General features: G+C 41.4%; 1 long non-coding RNA gene across 1 annotated transcript; it reads left to right on the top strand.

The window, feature by feature from the left end:
• Positions 1-1,201: 1,201 nt before the first annotated feature.
• LOC115080375 lies at positions 1,202-16,257 on the top strand. Its single transcript, XR_003853556.1, has 4 exons — positions 1,202-1,246; positions 1,421-1,451; positions 1,962-2,071; positions 16,200-16,257. It is a non-coding gene; the product is annotated as an uncharacterized LOC115080375 (long non-coding RNA).
• Positions 16,258-18,836: the final 2,579 nt, after the last annotated feature.

An 18,836-nucleotide genomic window follows, 5' to 3' on the forward strand; every position in this document is an offset into this window, starting at 1 on the left:
AAAAGCTTCAAGGTGTATCTAGACAAGTTGCCTGTACATATTACACCCTATGAATGCCAGAAGGAATCTCTCTTTGGCATAATACAAGTTTTAAGAAGGGCATGAGCAGTACATTTGTGAGACAGAGATCATACTCAACATATACTGGCTTATGAGTGAGGTTCATGCCTGTCATGGTATGTGCAAAATTAACCTATTTGGAGACATTACCTGGTGGAGAAAAGTCCTTGAGGAAACACATCACCACCATAATGGGCAGTTCTTTGAACTGGGGCAGCATATCCTTAATATTTGTAGTAGTCCTCTATCTATGGTTGCCAAGTTAATGCAGTACATTGTCACAGGCTTGTTGTGGATGGCCTACACCATGGCCCAGCAGAAGCAATTGTCCATGAACATGGTTTAGTAGAGCAGGCCAGGGTGGAATTTCATGATGATGCCAGATTGAGATGTATTGATGCTAGAGTGAGAGCATCAAAGTAGAAGGTGGCAATGGCCTGGGACAGGTCAGTGACAAACTCCACCGTGCCTGTATCTTGTATAAGGAATCCTGACATTCAAGCCATTAAGTAAGGGCTAAAGCTGAAGAAATGGAGGAAAAACACTGCAATGCCTGAACAGAGGGATAGGATGTGTGTAAAAAATATTTTCATTTTGATTTATTATTTCAGTTCATTTGCCTTCATGATTCATTTCAGTTTGTTGAAACAAAAAAAAAAATCCTTTTTTATGTATCATTTGTTAATTCATTGCCCATTGAAATTGTACCCCACTACTTTTGGGTAGTAACTCTCCCATTACAGTGGCTAAGGTGGCAACTAGGATATGGGGTTTCTAGAATTACTCTGGGAACCACTAGGTCCACAAAAGAGGGGCTATGAGAGGAAAATTTAGCTCTCCTTCTTGTTGGGTCTTCCATAAACAGGAAACAAGGGACTGAAACCCACCTAACCAGTCTCCCAGGGGTGGGGAGGGAAGGCAGAGTCTTTGAAAGTATAATACTCAGAAAAAAAATGAAATGTAAACTTAAAGGAAACAGTTTATTTAACAATTTGCCTACCAAGAAAATAACATAAGTCAGTAGCTCCAATTCTGGAGTTTACAAAAGAAACATTTAAGGCAGAAAGTACTATTTTACAACAGAAAATATTATTAAGGAACTCTTTTGTTTCCTATATCACCTTTTCTCTTAGGATTCTTATTCCCTTTCTGGTACTGGTACCTGCTAATAAGGAACTCTTAGCAGGTAAGTATAATTGAGATATTATGTGTTAACTCAATACTTTTTCTGTCCCGGATATATATATATATATATATATCCGGGACAGAAAAAGTATATATATATATATTTTTTTTTTTTTTTAAAGTTAATTATAAAAGAAAATGATCCTTTCAAAACTTTCTTTCCTCGGGTGATCAGGCTGATCCTCAGGGGTGAATCATCAAAGAAGGTAAATATGTTTGTTGGTTTATATTATTCTCTTTAATGTTCTCTTTGCTTCACTAAGAAAAAATACCAGTAGTAGCACAGTTTCCTTATTTTCCTCCTATGCAGTGTGTAAATATGTAGCTTTCTCAAATTATTATTGTATTGTGATACAATACAATACCGTTGTGATACAATAAAATTATTTATTGTGATACAATTGTGATTTATTGTGATAAAATTATTTATTGTGATACAATAAAAACCGGTGCGATATGTATTCTTTACAGGAACATCGGTATATAAAAATTAAAAATAAATAAATAAATAAATTGTGTTTTCCCACAGTTTTGTGGTGAACAATGCTTTCTCTTAACTGTCCTGTACAATAATACAACAAACCGAAATACTTCCCCCTGTCCCCCCCCTCCCTTCCCCAAACCCACACATAAAATCAACCCCTCCTTAGTGTTATATTTATATGGTATAAATCCAATAAAATCGTTTAAACATAACTGTCCTGTAATCCTTCCAGAATGGTTCCTATTTTTCTCGCTGTAACTCTCCCTTTGTCCTTCGGGTGCTGGATGCAGATGGCTGTAGGCGGTCGGTCCCTTCTCCTACTTTCTCCATCTCCTGGTGCAGGTGATTGAAGTTCTACCTATCTTTAAATAAATCAAAGCATGTGTTACCTGAATACACTAACCGCGACCCCCTCTTTCGAAGATGTGCTTAAATAATGTTTCTAAATGTGGTGTCTTCAATGTCTTATTGAACTGGTCTAACTTGGTGTGTAAAATAAAAGATAATCAGTTCCCACCTTAAACTCACTAGAAGAGGAAAAATGATTTGGTTCTGGTTGGTTCAATAATCTTTACACACACACGCTGGCACACCCAAAGCTCTTAAATGAAAAACAGCTTAAACATACTTATAGTTCCTCTCCCTCTGATATATTTCTGTTCTCAGAGGTTTTAGGTTAAAGCTGACCCAGACATATCTAGTCCTGTTTCATATGGAATACTGAATAGTCACTTAAATTGCACAGTCACTCTCAGACCAGAATCTGAGCCAAGTACTTGCACTGTAGAACTTCAAAAGCTCATTAACTCTCAGATTATCAATTTATGCAGCAAAGGGTCACAGTGTGGTCAGCCTGAAAAGTTTATTTATACTTTTCAGCTAACAAGTAAAAAGAATATTAATACTGCGTTTTTATACACCTCAATTTCTTATACTCAGTAAATTTTCTCACTACATCAGTCTAACTGAAATAAGCTAATAAAAATATTTGCATTTTAGCTGTAATTTTAACTAACTGACTGTTACTATTCTTATGTTGCCAATATTCTTGCTTGGGTTGCTCTAATTTGAACAAACTTTTTTAATTCACAATCTCATTCCTTCCTTTCAGTCACACTACTTTGAGCGTATTATCAAACAATTCCCTCTGCATTTCAAACTTTCAGACAAGCAAAGGGGCCCTATAAAAAGAGCAAAAACAGAAGCAGTCTGCCTTCTCTCTCTGTGTCCCACCTCTCCAGCTCATGGGGGCTGGGCATTAGCATATCTCTCGGCATAGAGTTCCCATAAGCCTTAGCTTTGGCAGAACTGGCATTGCAAGCTGACAATCAGAATCTTCAGTCTTGCTCTTCCTAAAGAGGTCATTCTACTTCAGTCCCTCCCACTCTAATAACTGGATGAGAAGACAGAAAAAAAAAAACTTCACAACTGATTCTCCCTACCAGAGGTATTATTTTCCTCCCAGCACTAATAACTAGAGATGTGAATCGTGTCCTCGATCGTCTTAACGATCAATTTCGGCTGGGAGGGGGAGGGAATCGTATTGTTGCCGTTTGGGTGTGTAAACTATCGTGAAAAATCGTTAAAATCGTGACCCGGCACACTAAACCCCCCTAAAACCCAACCCGACCCTTTAAATTAAATCCCCCACCCTCCCGAACCCCCCCAAATGCTTTAAATTACCTGGGGATCCGGCGGTGGTCCAGAACGGCGGCGGTCTGGAACGGTCCCCTCAATAGAATCGTGTTGTCTTCAGCTGGCGCCATTTTTCAAAATGGCCGCCGCAAAATGGCGGCGGCCATAGACAAAAACGATTCGACGGAGGAGGTCGTTCCGGACCCCCGCTGGACTTTTGGCAAGTCTTGTGGGGGTCAGGAGGCCCCCCCAAGCTGGCCAAAAGTTTCCTGGGAGTCCAGCGGGGTTCCGGGAGCGATTTCTTGCCGCGAATCGTTTTCGTACGGAAAATGGCGCCGGCAGGAGATCGAGTGCAGGAGGTCATTCAGCGGCGGTCCGGAACCCCCGCTGAACGACCTCCTGCAGTCGATCTCCTGCCGGCGCCATTTTCCGTACGAAAACGATTCGCGGCAAGAAATCGCTCCCGGAACCCCGCTGGACTCCCAGGAAACTTTTGGCCAGCTTGGGGGGGCCTCCTGACCCCCACAAGACTTGCCAAAAGTCCAGCGGGGGTCCGGAACGACCTCCTCCGTCGAATCGTTTTTGTCTATGGCCGCCGCCATTTTGCGGCGGCCATTTTGAAAAATGGCGCCAGCTGAAGACAACACGATTCTATTGAGGGGGCCGTTCCGGACCGCCGCCGTTCTGGACCACCGCCGGATCCCCAGGTAATTTAAAGCATTGGGGGGGGGGTTCGGGAGGGTGGGGGATTTAATTTAAAGGGTCGGGGGTGGGTTTTAGTGTGCCGGTTTTCCTGCCCTCCCCCTTCCCCCGATTTACGATTTTTTAACGAGAAATCTGGGGAATTGGTATTGTATCGTGGCCCTAACGATTTTTTGACTATTTAAAATATATCGGACGATATTTTAAATCGTCAAAAAACGATTCACATCCCTACTAATAACAAGATACTGTTTGTTTTTTAATTCCCTGCAGCCTGTCACTTAGACAATCTTGTCACACAGATTCAGTTTCTTTCATTTTGAGTCACAACAGCTCTTCCATCCCCCCCCCCCCCCAGACAGACATATACCCAGAGGAAAAAAAAAAAGCAAGCCACATCCCAGCAATGCTTTCTTAAAGCCCCAGAACTCAGGTCAGTAAAAAACAAATGTCTTTACCCTCTTATTGTATTTTTAACCCCTGGTTACAAAATCAATAGGGGAAGTAAAACATAGTATTTTGGGATAAATAAATTGGGGTTTCTATTCATGTTTAACTTGCGGGCAGACATTAGCAGCAGAAAGAAGAGCATGCCGAGACATTAAGAGTAGGACATCAATAGCCCAAAGACCATCACAAGGTTCTTGGTGAGACCTCACCTGGAGTATTATGTTCAGTTCTAGCGACATCTTAAAAGGGATAGAGACAGGATGGAGGCGGACCAGAGAAGGGCTACCAAAATGAAGTGGGAGTCAGTAGCAGAAAACCTATGAGGAGAGACTGAAGGATATGAATATGTATACCCTGGAAGAGAGGAGGTGCAGGGATGATATGATACAGACCTTCAGGTACCGAAAAGATTTTAATGATATGCAAATGTCAAACTTTTTTTTTTTGGAAAGAAATCAGTAGAACTAGGGGTCACAAAATGAAACTCCAAGGAGGATGCCTCAGAACCAACGTCAGGAAATATTTATTCATGGAGAGGGTAATGGATGCCTGGAATGCCCTTCTGGAGGAGCTGGTGAAAAAACACAACACACAGTGAAAGAATTCAAAAGGGCATGGGATAAATACTGTGTATCCCTAAAGGCTAAAGGATGGCAATGAAGAGTGCTGATGCAGCAGTTACTAGGGATGTGAATCGTTTTAGGACGATTAAAATTATCGTCCGATAATTTTAATATCGTCTTAAACCGTTATGGAACACAATACAATAGAGATTCTAACGATTTATCGTTATAAATCGTTAGAATCGTGAGCCGGCACACTAAAACCCCCTAAAACCCACCCCCGACCCTTTAAATTAAATCCCCCACCCTCCCGAACCCCCCCCCAAATGACTTAAATAACCTGCGGGTCCAGCGGCGGTCCGGAACGGCAGCGGTCCGGAACGGGCTCCTGCTACTGAATCTTGTTGTCTTCGGCCGGCGCCATTTTCCAAAATGGCGCCGAAAAATGGCGGCGGCCATAGACGAACACGATTGGACGGCAGGAGGTCCTTCCGGACCCCCGCTGGACTTTTGGCAAGTCTTGTGGGGGTCAGGAGGCCCCCCCCCACGCTGGCCAAAAGTTCCTGGAGGTCCAGCGGGGGTCAGGGAGTGATTTCCCGCCGCGAATCGTTTTCGTACGGAAAATGGCGCCGGCAGGAGATCGACTGCAGGAGGTCGTTCAGCGAGGGTTCCGGCGCCTCGCTGAACGAACTCCTGCAGTCGATCTCCTGCCGGCGCCATTTTTCGGCGCCATTTTGGAAAATGGCGCCGGCCGAAGACAACAAGATTCAGTAGCAGGAGCCCGTTCCGGACCGCTGCCGTTCCGGACCGCCGCTGGACCCGCAGGTTATTTAAGTCATTTGGGGGGGGGGGTTCGGGAGGGTGGGGGATTTAATTTAAAGGGTCGGGGGTGGGTTTTAGGGGGTTTTAATGTGCCGGTTTTGCAATTTTACGTTTTTTCGATTTTTTACGATTTTTCACGATATTTTACCCCCCCAAACGGCAACAATATGATTCCCTCCCCCTCCCAGCCGAAATCGATCGTTAAGACGATCGAGGACACGATTCACATCTCTAGCAGTTACTACCCTTAACCAATAAAACTGATATAGTGATACAATTCAAACATTGCTCTCTGCTTCATCGGCAGGGAGAAAAGGGGAATTGGATTCAACAGCAATCAAGAGGGCTAGTGTGAGAAACTGATAAGCACGGGGGAAACAGGGAATTGGATTCAAACAGCAACCAACAAGGGTCCTGATTTTTATGTTCTGGGAAACAGATAAGAAAGGGATAATCTACATGGCACTGCAGGTACTACCGTAAACTTACTGGGCAGACTGGATGGACCATTTGGTCCTTTTCTGCTGTCATTTCTATGTGTTTCTCTGTTTTAGAATGAATAGTAAGTAAAAAAACACATTGTATCAAACTCTTATCCTCTTTAATGTATCAACTTCATTTTTTAAATTTTTTAAAAAACTTAATTTTTAAACGCCTTGGACCTTCATACCAGCCCGCGGTTTACAAGTTCATAGTCTTCACTTGTGTATTCACCGCTCGGGGTCACTTTTAATCATCGGTCCACAAAAATCATTTTTTTAAGGAATATGTGGAAAAATCTTTCCTTTTTCTTAAAAAGCACAAAGAATGGTACTTCCCTTTTTGATTTGAAGACCAGAGTCTAGAGTTCAACATGATGTCACGTTTCGCGTGCTGCTGCCTCAGGGACTCTTCGGCTTGTTTCAGCTACTGCTGTCGCAAGGAATCTCCGGATATTTGGAAACATTTATTCCAACAGGGAGCATCCATTATATCTCTTCAGACACTGGTAGCGTCACAAAAACCTTCCACACATAAATCTTACCATTCAAAATGCCATGATTTACCACATGGCGCATACAAAAGGTATTACCCCCCTTTTTTTTCTACACCACTCTTTTCTCTTACTCCCTCGGATTCTGCTCCCCAGACATCCTCCACATAGGTACACCTCTGTTCCAATTGGTGTACCACTTGGGAGTGGAGATACCCGATTAACGGTTCAACCCCTTCTGAGTCAGCTTACCATGGGTTATCCACTGATTAAGCTGCCTCTATTTTTACTAGTTACTATATTTACTATATTTAGTGCTTACAAGACTCTCATATGTTCCCCGTTCGAGCCTTTCCATTCCTCTCACTTAACAGTCTGGCATGGGAAATTCTTTCCCTCGTAGTCATCACTTCTGCCAACAGGGTCATTGAGTTCCACACTTGTTACATACTCACCTGACCCTGGGTTCCTCCGTGACCAAGTGGTCTTACGTATTCAACTTCATATCCTTCTTAAGGTAGACGCAGCATCTCACCTTACTCAGAATATACTCTGCCCACTTTTCCCCAACACCTCTCTCTCACCAGGGCGAGAAGAACACCATGATTCAAACCTGTTCCATTTGTAAAGATAATATTTTCTTGTGGAAGGCTTCCACAAAGCAATCAGGACACGGGAAACTGGCTCCGAAAGGTTAAGTGGCTGAAGAATTAACCTTTCAACATCCAGGCCATCAGAGAGAAGGCCTGAAGATTGGGGTGGCGTAGGCACCCATCGTTCTGAGTGATCAGAAACAGGTCCTTTCCCAAGGGAATGTGCCTGTGAATGGAGAGGTCCTGAAGTATTGGAAACCACACTTGGCAAGGCCAGTGAGGTGCTATCAGGATCATGGTTCCCTTGTCCTGACATAACTTCACGAGAGTCTTCGAGAGAAGTGAAAGTGGAGGGAATGCATATAGGAGACCGGTTGCCCATGAAAAGGAGAATGCATCTCTTGGCTGCAAGTGAGAGAGCAAAAGTTCTCTACTTTGCGGTTTTGAGGTGACGCAAAGAGGTCTATGTGAGGATAACCCCAACATTGGAATATTGAGTCCACTACTGTGGGGTCGAGGGACCACTCGTGCGGTTGAAAGGCGTGACTCAGCTTATCTGCCAACACATTGTCCACTCCTGGCAAGTAGGTGGCCCTGAGGTACATCGAATGGGAGAGGACCTCCGCCCATATCTGCACAGCTTCCTGACACAATAGGTAGGAGCCCGTCCATCCCTGTTTGTTTGTGTACCACATGGCCACCTGGTTGTGCATCTGAATCAGGATGACCTGGTTGGAAAGATGATCCTGAAATACCCTGAGAACATATCTGATTGCTCGCAGCTCCAGGAAATTGATTTGGTGTTTGGCTTTCTCTGGAGACCAAGCTCCTTGTGTCTACAAATTGGCGACATGAGCTCCCCAGCCGAGGTTGGAAGCATCAGTGGTGAGAATTATTTGAGGGTCTGGAGCCTGGAAGGATAGGCCTTGGAGAAGATTGATCTGATTTTTCCACCAGGCTAGAGACTGAAGAAGTGGGTCGGTGATGTGGACAATGGTCGATAGAGGTTGGACGGATTGAGTCCATTGTGACCTTAGTGTCCACTGTATGACTCTCATGGCCAAGCGGCATTTTAGAATGGAGAAGCAGTTGTGTCATAAGAAACTTTGGTGAAACAATGGGATAAAACTATGAAGTGATGGTGTTTTTTTGAATAAATACAGTGTTGAATAAGACTGTGGTCTGATGATGAAAGAAGGGAGGTGAAAAATCAGTGATAGATACAATAGGGTAACTGAGATACCTGAATAAGTGGTTGTAGAGTAAGAAGAAGTTAATGAAGAATGACAGAGTAATTAAGAAGTGCAATTGAATATTCCCTACATATGCAATAAGCAATAGATGAGATACATTGATTGGATGTTCCTTGTATGTGAAAGCAACAAAAGTGATGAGAAGTGGATCCCCTGAGGAAACCATCGGGTGAAACAGAAGTCTCTTGTCGGGAGTGTTTTGAAGAACAAGGAATTGAGTGTTGTTGATGGGAGTTTTTTGTAGAGAAAAAAGTGGGAGCATTTTGAGTTTTTCGAGAACAAGAAAGGGAGTAATCTAAAAAAAAAAGTAGGTTAAAAGATAGGACAATAAGAGAAAAATTGTAAAATGGAATAGAAGGGAATTATTTAATTTAATTAAAATAAAGCTGCTGTTAATGTATGTTTTTAATATTTTGATATAGTGTGTAATATGTACTATTGATTGTATTGTTTTCATGAATGAATGTGGTATGAGTGATAAGAAAATATGTAATGTCAATGTTTTTATAAAATAAATGTTTTTGTAATAAAGTAATGAATATTGTTTAAAAACACAAACAGCTATATATTGTATGATTATTCTTTTAAAAAATTGCCCAGCCCACCTGGGGTAAACTTATCCATGGAAATTTACCCAGACATAGTGGGAGTTCCTGGGGGTGGAGTTGGGGAGGGATTTGGACTTATGCGCCTACCTTTGAAAATTCATATGTATGCATGTAAATGTTCTCTAAAAATGTATTAGCACCAAATAGCAGGTATGTGTGCAGGTAACATCAGTGGATAATTTACAAAGCAGACTTATACCATCTACATAACTTATTCAAGTATTTGCCATGTAATTTAGGTGTGATGTTCCAAAATTACCCCCATAATGGCAAAATACTCTCCCAGGACTGGGTTTCCATCGCCGGCACCTATATGCAGTGGGGAGGGGGGATTGGGTGAGGGATGTTCACTCCCAGCTGCTTACCTATAGTGGAGCTTTTCCAATCCTGCAGCAGCGACAGCAACATGAAGATGAAATTCAGCAGGAGGCCTTCAGCCGGCCACTGCATGCTCAAGGCCCTTCCCCTTCCTGCAGCACAGGCTTCCCGTTATTATGGAAACCCAAGTGAAAAGGCACTGCTGCTGCCGCCGTGGGGCTGGAACTGCTCCAGTGTAAGTAAGAGGGATCGGAAGAAGGCCCGGATAGAGGTACGCAGCAGTGGAAACTCTCTGGTGCCTACCAAAATCTGGTGCCGGAGGACGTTGCCTGTGTTGCCTATGCCTAAATTCGGGCCTGTACTCTCCCCTGGGATGCGAGGCCGTATGATAAATCAGTCCCATTGTATGCTTAGAAATGTTCTAGTCAATCCTGATCTTCCACTCAGCAGGAAACATTTCTGGTTGGAGTGATAGAGCAGCATTTGACGTGAGTAAACTTGAGTTTTGCAGATGCTGGGATTCCTGATTTGTTTCCAACGAGGTGACTGTTCTGGTCTTTCTTGTGGTTTGAAAATCAGAACATTAATAAATTTAAAAAATGGAGAGAAGAAAAATCCCAAAGATTGATTAAAGTGATTTTCTGGGTGTCTTTTTTTTTTTTTTTTTTTTTTTTACATAATTTTTAAAGTACAAGTGATTAGTTTCTTTGAAGTGGCAATCTACTCCTTTTCCTCTTTATGAGCGCTTTGGGCTTCAATGAGTTATTAAGTTTTCCCCATGGGCAAAGGATTGGGAAAAGCCCTTGATTAATCAGGCCTCTTGTATCTTGCCTCAGGGAAGTGCACATCAATAAAACTCTTAACATTCATTTAGCTAACGAAGGCATAAGAAAAAAATCAGTCAAAAAATGTATAATTTAAATACTAAATTTGTTTGTGGGAACAGATTGTGTGTAAATGTCTGCAAGCTGAAATAATCACACACTGAAAACAAAGGGCTACATTTTTTAAATCTGCATGGAATTTAGAAGTCCAAAATCTTTATTTAAATGGCTATTGGAATTAGTTAGAAAATATGGGGTAAATGTTGTTTGTACCTAACCGCAAAGCTATGCTTGTAATTTTAAGCCCACAGAAAACCGCTTGATTTTCAGATACAAATAGCAGGTAATTGTGTGGCTATAGGGGGACACTTTATCCATTGTGAAGCAGGGTGTAAAGTTGGATCTTACAGAGGGGCCAATGCAATACAAAGCGCAGAAAGCAGGTGCTGAAAAGTCAGCGCCTGCTTTCCTAACGCACACATGGCGCCTGCAAAGGGGGCCCGTCCAGTGATGAAGAGCGACACCGGTAAACATGGCCTCGGTTTTCATAACCTGCCTGTCTGCCAGTAATGAAAACGAACGCCGAGTTTACCGGCATCGGTCTTCATAACTCAGTGGTCTGCCGAGGGTTTTTTTTTTACTTAAGAAAAGAAGTACAGTTTCTACTTTTCTAATCTTCTTTTACCTGCACTCAGCTATTAACGCATGCTCCAGGCAGATGTTAATATCTGAGAGCAAAATGTGCGTCTGAGACGAACACTTTTTTGTTTTGCATGCGGAGTGAATGAGTAATAGGCACATTCACATGCATTTGTATGTGATGAGCGCTATTGCATTCACTCCACGTTCAACGCGGGTTAAATAAGCGCTAATTCCCCTATTGCATTAGGGGGTGGATTAGTGCCTATTTAACCCGCGACAGAGTGCAGGTTATACAGCCCCAATATTATCAAACTCTCAACCTGTCTCAAATTTATCATTTATTAGTACAATAGTGGAGAAGTCAGTTTATGCCCAGCTGTTAGTGCACTTTGAGAATGTGGGGGCGGGGCATTACATTAATTACAGTCGACTTTCTGGAGAGGGCATGGGACAGAGTCAGTGCTGGTCCCTATAATAAATGGGGTTTGGATAGCTGCATACTGGGGCACAGACTCCTAACTGGTGCTTCCAGGCCTGTTTGCTGCTTTCATTACAATGGATCACAGTTTGTTGTTGTTGTTGTTGTTGATAAGGCCTAAACAAATTGGAGTGGAGGAGGTTATTTGGCAGGAAGAAGATAATCAATATGTAGCAGAAATAGCGGAATAGATCTTGCAGGGGGGTCAGTACTCTCACCTCTATTATTTAATGTCTCTGTGAGCCCTCTGATTTCAATTATAAGGGAATTTGAAAATAATTGTCATATTTATGCAGATGGTGTACAATTGCGAGTCAGATTTGAGTGGAGGTAGCAGTGACAAATTTGAGCAAGTGTTTGGTAGCAATTGCATCTTGGTTAAATATGAACAAATTAAAATTGAATCCAAAAAAATCTGAAATGTTATGGATCGGTACTAGTCATGCCTGAGAATTGAATGTGTGTCCTAGTGTCCAAGATGTGACGTTATGACCTAAGTCAGTGTTAAGGAACTTAGGGGTTCTTCTGGATTTGGTGCAGTGACACATAAAATATTTGCTAATCCTCATTTGGTTCATTGTATCCATTCGGCTGGATTACTGTAATATAGTTTATGAAGGTTACCTAAAAAAGGAGTTTGAAATGGTTGCATATCTTGCAAAGCACTGCTGCAAGATTGTTATTGAATAAGAAGGGGTTGGATCACTCTAAACCTCTTCTTTTTAAGTTGCTCTGGCTGTCAATTGAGCAAACAGAGATATTGAAGGCAGTTTGTATGATTTTTAGAGCCTATCGCTCAGGTATTCCTAGGTATCTGGTCAACTTTGTTGGTAGACTATGTGCTTTCATGACCTCTTCGGTCCTTGTAACAAGCTCTACTGGTAGTACATGGGATGACACAAGTTAAATTGACCAGTATATGGCAGAGGACATTTAGCTATTTCTGGCTTTGGTTGTGGAACTCAATGGCCCTAGAATTGTGAGCTGCATTAAATTGTTTGACGTTTTGCAAGAAGTTGAAATCATGGCACTTCGTAAAATCATTTGAAGGTGCTGAGCAGAGTTTAGTTTTTACTAGTTGATGGTAAAGCATGAGCTGCAGAAAATGTGAACAATTATTTTAACAGAGAGTTTAAGGGGAGGTGGGTTAAGATTGGGGTTGTATTAGGGGGGATGTTGTGAATGAGAGTGGGGAGGGATGATGGAGTGGGAAGTGAATTGGTGGAATAGGTGGGGGAAAGAGGAATTTGTAAGCGTAAAGTCATAATTGTTAAATGTTTAATTGTAATTGTGATATAGCTCACCCTTTTGGTGAATATGTTTATTGTAACTTATTATTATGTCATAATGCCTCTATATCGCTCCATTGTGAGACACATCTTGAATACTGTGTACAATTCTGGTCGCTTCATCTCAAAAAAGATATAGTTGCGATGGAGAAATTATAGAGAAAGGCAACCAAAATGATAAAGGGAATGGGAACAGCTCCCCTATGAGGAAAGGCTGAACAAGTTGGGGCTGTTCAGCTTGGAGAAGAGACGGCTGAGGGGGGATATGATAGAGGTCTTTAAGATCATGAGAGTCTTGAACGAGTAGATGTAAATCAGTTATTTACACTTTTGAATAATAGAAGGACTAGGGGGCATTCCATGAAGTTAGCAAGTAGCACATTTAAGACTAATTGGAGAAAATTCTTTTTCACTCAACTCACAATAAAGCTCTGGAATTTGTTGCCAGAGGATGTGGTTAGTGCAGTTAGTGTAGCTGGATTAAAAAAAGGTTTGGATAAGTTCTTGGAGAAGTCCATTAACCGCTATTAATCAAGTTTACTTAGGGAATAGCCATTACTATTAATTGCATCAGTAGCATGGGATCTTCTTAGTGTTTGGGTAATTGCCAGGTTCTTGTGACCTGGTTTGGCCTCTGTTGGAAACATGATGCTAGGCTTGATGGACTCTTGGTCTGACCCAGCATGGCAATTTCTTATGTTCTTATGTTCTTAACTCATTTTGGGCTGAAAGGACGAGCATGCAATCAAGTGTAACTAAATAAATAAAATAAATATGCACAAAGAGCATACTGTTAATGTGTATATGTTTTGAAAATTTGAGATAGGAATGCCTAGTATGCCTCATTTTTATGCAGCCAAAATTTATATGTGCTTTGAATATGTGCACATTTTTTGTTGGCTGAAAATCCACTTAAGTGCATATAGAAAATGTTAAGTACATAAGTACATAACTTCTTATTTTGCACACTGAACTCCCAATTAAGCTTTTGAAAACATACCCTACAAGACATATTTAGACACGCTCAGTTGTACAACTAAGTATCTTAGATGCCTAATTATAATTGGCTATATTTAGATTCTTTTATATACCGAAGTATAGCGGGGAGCCTTCACTCCGGTTTACATCTGAACAACTTCATACATGAAAACATTTTTTTTTTGTAACATATTAAACATTAGTATCATAAATAATATCTCGGCTAAAGCAGAGTAATATATAATAAACATAATTAAAGAAAGTATCTTATAATTGAGTTTTCTGAAGTATAATGAGCGGTATTAGTTAAGGTGGAAGTATAAATCATATTAGTATTGTGGAGGGGTGAGAGATCAAATTATAAGAGTACGGGCTGGGTGAGTTAAAGGAAGAGGAGGTTCAAGGTAAGAATGGGAAGAAGATAAATAGGGGTGGAAAAATAGGAGGGAATAATTTAAGTGGGTTGGAAGGATGGAGAGGAGAAGAGGGTTAGGGTTCTTACATGGGTGAGATTCAAAGAGCTGGGAGTTTATATATCATACTGGGGATTATGAGGAAAGGAATGGAGAATAACACAGAGAATATCACAATGCCTCTGTATCACTTCATGGTGCATCTTCATCTTGTGTTCATATATCATACACAAACAGAATGCCAGGGGATTATTAGGAAAGGAATGGAGAATAAAACCGAGAATATCATAATGCCTCTGTATCACTCCATGGTGCATCCTCATCTTGTGTTCATATATCATACACAAACAGAATGCTGGGGATTATTAGGAAAGGAATGGAGAATAAAACAGAGAATATCATAATGCCTCTGTATCACTTCATGGTGCATCCTCATCTTGTGTTCATATATCATACACAAACAGAATGCTGGGGATTATGAGGAAAGGAATGGAGAATAACACAGAGAATATCATAATGCCTCTGTATCACTCCATGGTGCGACCTCATCTTGTGTTCATATATCATACACAAACAGAATGCTGGGGATTATTAGGAAAGGAATGGAGAATAAAACAGAGAATATCATAATGCCTCTGTATTACTCCATGGTGCATCCTCATCATGTGTTCATATATCATACACAAACAGAATGCCAGGGGATTATTAGGAAAGGAATGGAGAATAAAACCGAGAATATCATAATGCCTCTGTATCACTTCATGGTGCATCCTCATCTTGTGTTCATATATCATACACAAACAGAATGCCAGGGGATTATTAGGAAAGGAATGGAGAATAAAACAGAGAATATCATAATGCCTCTGTATTACTCCATGATGCGACCTCATCTTGTGTTCATATATCATACACAAACAGAATGCTGGGGATTATTAGGAAAGGAATGGAGAATAAAACAGAGAATATCATAATGCCTCTGTATCACTTCATGGTGCATCCTCATCTTGTGTTCATATATCATACACAAACAGAATGCTGGGGATTATTAGGAAAGGAATGGAGAATAAAACCGAGAATATCATAATGCCTCTGTATCACTCCATGGTGCGACCTCAACTTGTGTTCATATATCATACACAAACAGAATGCTGGGGATTATTAGGAAAGGAATGGAGAATAAAACAGAAAATATCATAATGCCTCTGTATCACTTCATGGTGCATCCTCATCTTGTGTTCATATATCATACACAAACAGAATGCCAGGGGATTATTAGGAAAGGAATGGAGAATAAAACAGAGAATATCATAATGCCTCTGTATCACTCCATGATGCGACCTCATCTTGTGTTCATATATCATACACTGCGACCTCATCTTGTGTTCATATATCATACACATATAAGTGGCTGATCCAGAGGTATAATTTACTTAGGGAAGGGTAATTTTGTGGTACTGACCATAGTGTTAAGTCTGCACATACCTGTTATCCATAGACTTTACAGCACACAGAAAATCACTTTGAAAATTGTGGGGTAAAGTACACTAGTGCACACACAAGTTACACACAAGAAGTCACACCTGCTCTTATGATGCCAAACTTCTGTATGTAAACTTAGGTGCAGACTTCTGCAAATCCAAAAATCTGCGCAGAAATCCTATCCCTGCACCAACTCCACCCTTAGAATGCCTACCACGAATGCACGTAAATGTACATTAGTAACTGGGTTATTCACATATTTTTACACGTATACTCGCCGGCTTATTTCAAAGAGCCTGTGAGACAGCACAAGTGGTCTATAACTCCCCAGAGCACAGAGACATGCTGGATTCTGACTTTTCTTCTATAAACTTTATTTATAAAAGTGGCTTCCCTTCAGCCATATTCATACTCAGCATTTATCTTCAGTATTCACTATTTACTTCGCAGGAACTTAGCCAGATAAATTGGACTTATCCGGCTAAGAGGCTGCCGCTGAATATCTGGCTATACCACTTGGCTGAAAATTCACTTGGGCCTGGATTTATCAAAATGTGGTAAGTATTGCATGCGATAGCAAAAGGGGTGTGGTTTATGCAAAAATTCAGTTTATTGCAATAATTATAAGTAAGTGCCAGACCTGTTGTATTTCCTGCATATGACCACTGGGTGGACCATTCTTATGTGTGTGTGTGTGTGTGTGTGTGTGTGTGAGAGAGAGAGAGAGAGAGAGAAAACAAACCTGGCTATAATGTCATCCCCTTAGGTAGGTATTTGTATCCCTATGGTAGGCCCATTTAATAACTCGAGGTGGGGTTTAGTTATGAGTGTAGGGGGTTAGGGGCCACTTTGACATTCTACGTGACATGTACGAATAGAACAGTGGTCTCTTGTGAAGATTTGATGCCCTTCGGAGTGAGGAAACTCACTTCAAGATGAGATTTGGGCAATGTTCTCTCAAGCTAGCTTGATGGACTCTCTACCTGGGTAACATCAAGCTAGGTGGAGAGAACATTGCCCAAATCTCATCTTGAAGTGAGTTTCCTCACTCCGAAGGCCATCAAATCTTCACAAGATACCACTGTTCTGTTCGTACGTGTCACGTAGAATGTCAAAGTGGCCCCTAACCCCCTACACTCATACTAAACCTCATCTCGAGTTACTAGGTGGGCCTACCATAGGGATACAAATACCTACCTAAGGGGATGCCATTATGGCCAGGTGCTCTTTCTCTCTCTCTCTTTCTCTCTCTCTCTCTCTCTCTCCTCTCCCCCTCCCCCCCCCCCCCCCCCCCCCCCCTCCAGGCTCTGGGTAGCATCACACTACAATATGGTGCTATCACATGAATTAAACACAATTTGATAAATGACCCCCTTCAACTGGCTAAATAGTTTCTATTTATTTGCTGATTTTATATACTGTCATTCGGTGTAACCATCACATAAAATTACAATATAGCTGTATAGTCAGTGGGCGGGCCATGGGCATTACTGGGTGGTGCTACCTGTCTGGATAACTTTAATACTTATTCATGCCACTGAATATCCCATGTAAGTTATCCGGATAAGTCTTATCCGGCTAACTTACAAAGCCAGCTGGCTCTAAATATCTATTCCTTAGTATTTTTTAGAAGATTCTTTTCCTTTTTGTTTCAGGTGGAAGTTTGCTGTCATATTTCCTGCTCAAATGTGGGGAAAGGAGAAGAGTTTTTTTCCCCTACTGTTTTGGACTTTTCATCCTGAAAGATCCCAAGTTACCACCTGGAGTGGTGAAGTAAGAGTAAGTGAGAATTCATCAGGACACTCCCACCGAAGTTTATACCCTGGGAAAGAAAGATAATTTGGAATTTGGAGAATCTGAAGTAGATGTGGACCTCAAATATTAATTGGGAAGGGAAAAAAAATGAAACACTAAAATGAAGCAAAACAAAAAACACATGAAATGGAAAAAAAATGAATTGGAAATTTTTTTGGCTGGGTATTCCCCTAATACAGACTGAAAGTAATATCCACAGAAGAGTTTCACCATATACTTTGAGCCCTGGATGTTTATCCTCCCACTCTATCAGAGAATCCATGCCCTGGGGTTGTTAGAACCAAGCAAGGACTTAGCGCTGGGACTGAGTGTGACCCCTGTCTTCCTGGATAATATCAGAAGAGGAACTACACTAGATAACACATATCTCCATCAGGGTGGGGGGCACATATGATTCAGATTAGAGGCAGAGTGTCCTGGTTTTATGTAATAGTTAATTATGCACATAGCTTGCTACCCACCTACAAATGGGGATACAGCAGAATATAAATCTTTTGAAAAATAAATACAACAGAAATAGAGACAAACCCCTGAGGTGTGATAAAAGTGGTAGCTCAGAAGGTTCTGGGCTCTTTCTTTTGCAGTTGGTACAGGGCTCAAGGATGGAGCATCTGGCTGTCAGAGAGCGAGTGTCTGAAGCAGCCCATGAAGGTAATCTAAAGCAGATTCCTGGGGAGGGGCAAATTATTCACAGACTCTTTGCTCTGCTAGGATTCCATTTTTTCCAGTATTTTAAAGAAGTTGGAGATCCATAAAAGAACAGACTAGATTACAGAGTGTTTACGTTTGTAGAAGTTCTGCCATCAGTGATAATGGGCTGCAGGAGTTTCTGGTGAGATATTATTATCGGTGCAAATTAAGAGGAAGAAGAAGAATCATCCTTGTCTAGTGTGTCCTACCCTGTTCAGACTCAGGACTTCAGAAGAGGAGGGGAGTCCCAAGTAGATGACACCAGGAGGTGCAGGTATTAAGATGAGAATCCAAAATAATCAAGGATAGATCGCTAGAGGTGTCGGAAAGGGGTGCCAAGAATCAAGGGAAGCCCTGAATGTCTTTACTTTGTGCAAGCAACTGTTTAAATTTGTTTTATGGATAAAACCAGAAGAAAATATACTCTTCGCCATTAGTAAACACTTTTCATTTTTTGAACACCAGTATGCAATGTGGAGTTGTTATTATTTCAAAGCCACAAGTTTGTGTGTGTGTGTGTGTCCCTAGCCTTGATGGCCTTGAAACAAGATGTTACTCCTGCCAGAAGGGACCCCCAGGGAG

The sequence above is a fragment of the Rhinatrema bivittatum genome, chromosome 1 (assembly GCF_901001135.1).
Source record: "Rhinatrema bivittatum chromosome 1, aRhiBiv1.1, whole genome shotgun sequence".
In the NCBI taxonomy this organism is placed as follows: Eukaryota; Metazoa; Chordata; class Amphibia; order Gymnophiona; family Rhinatrematidae; genus Rhinatrema; species Rhinatrema bivittatum.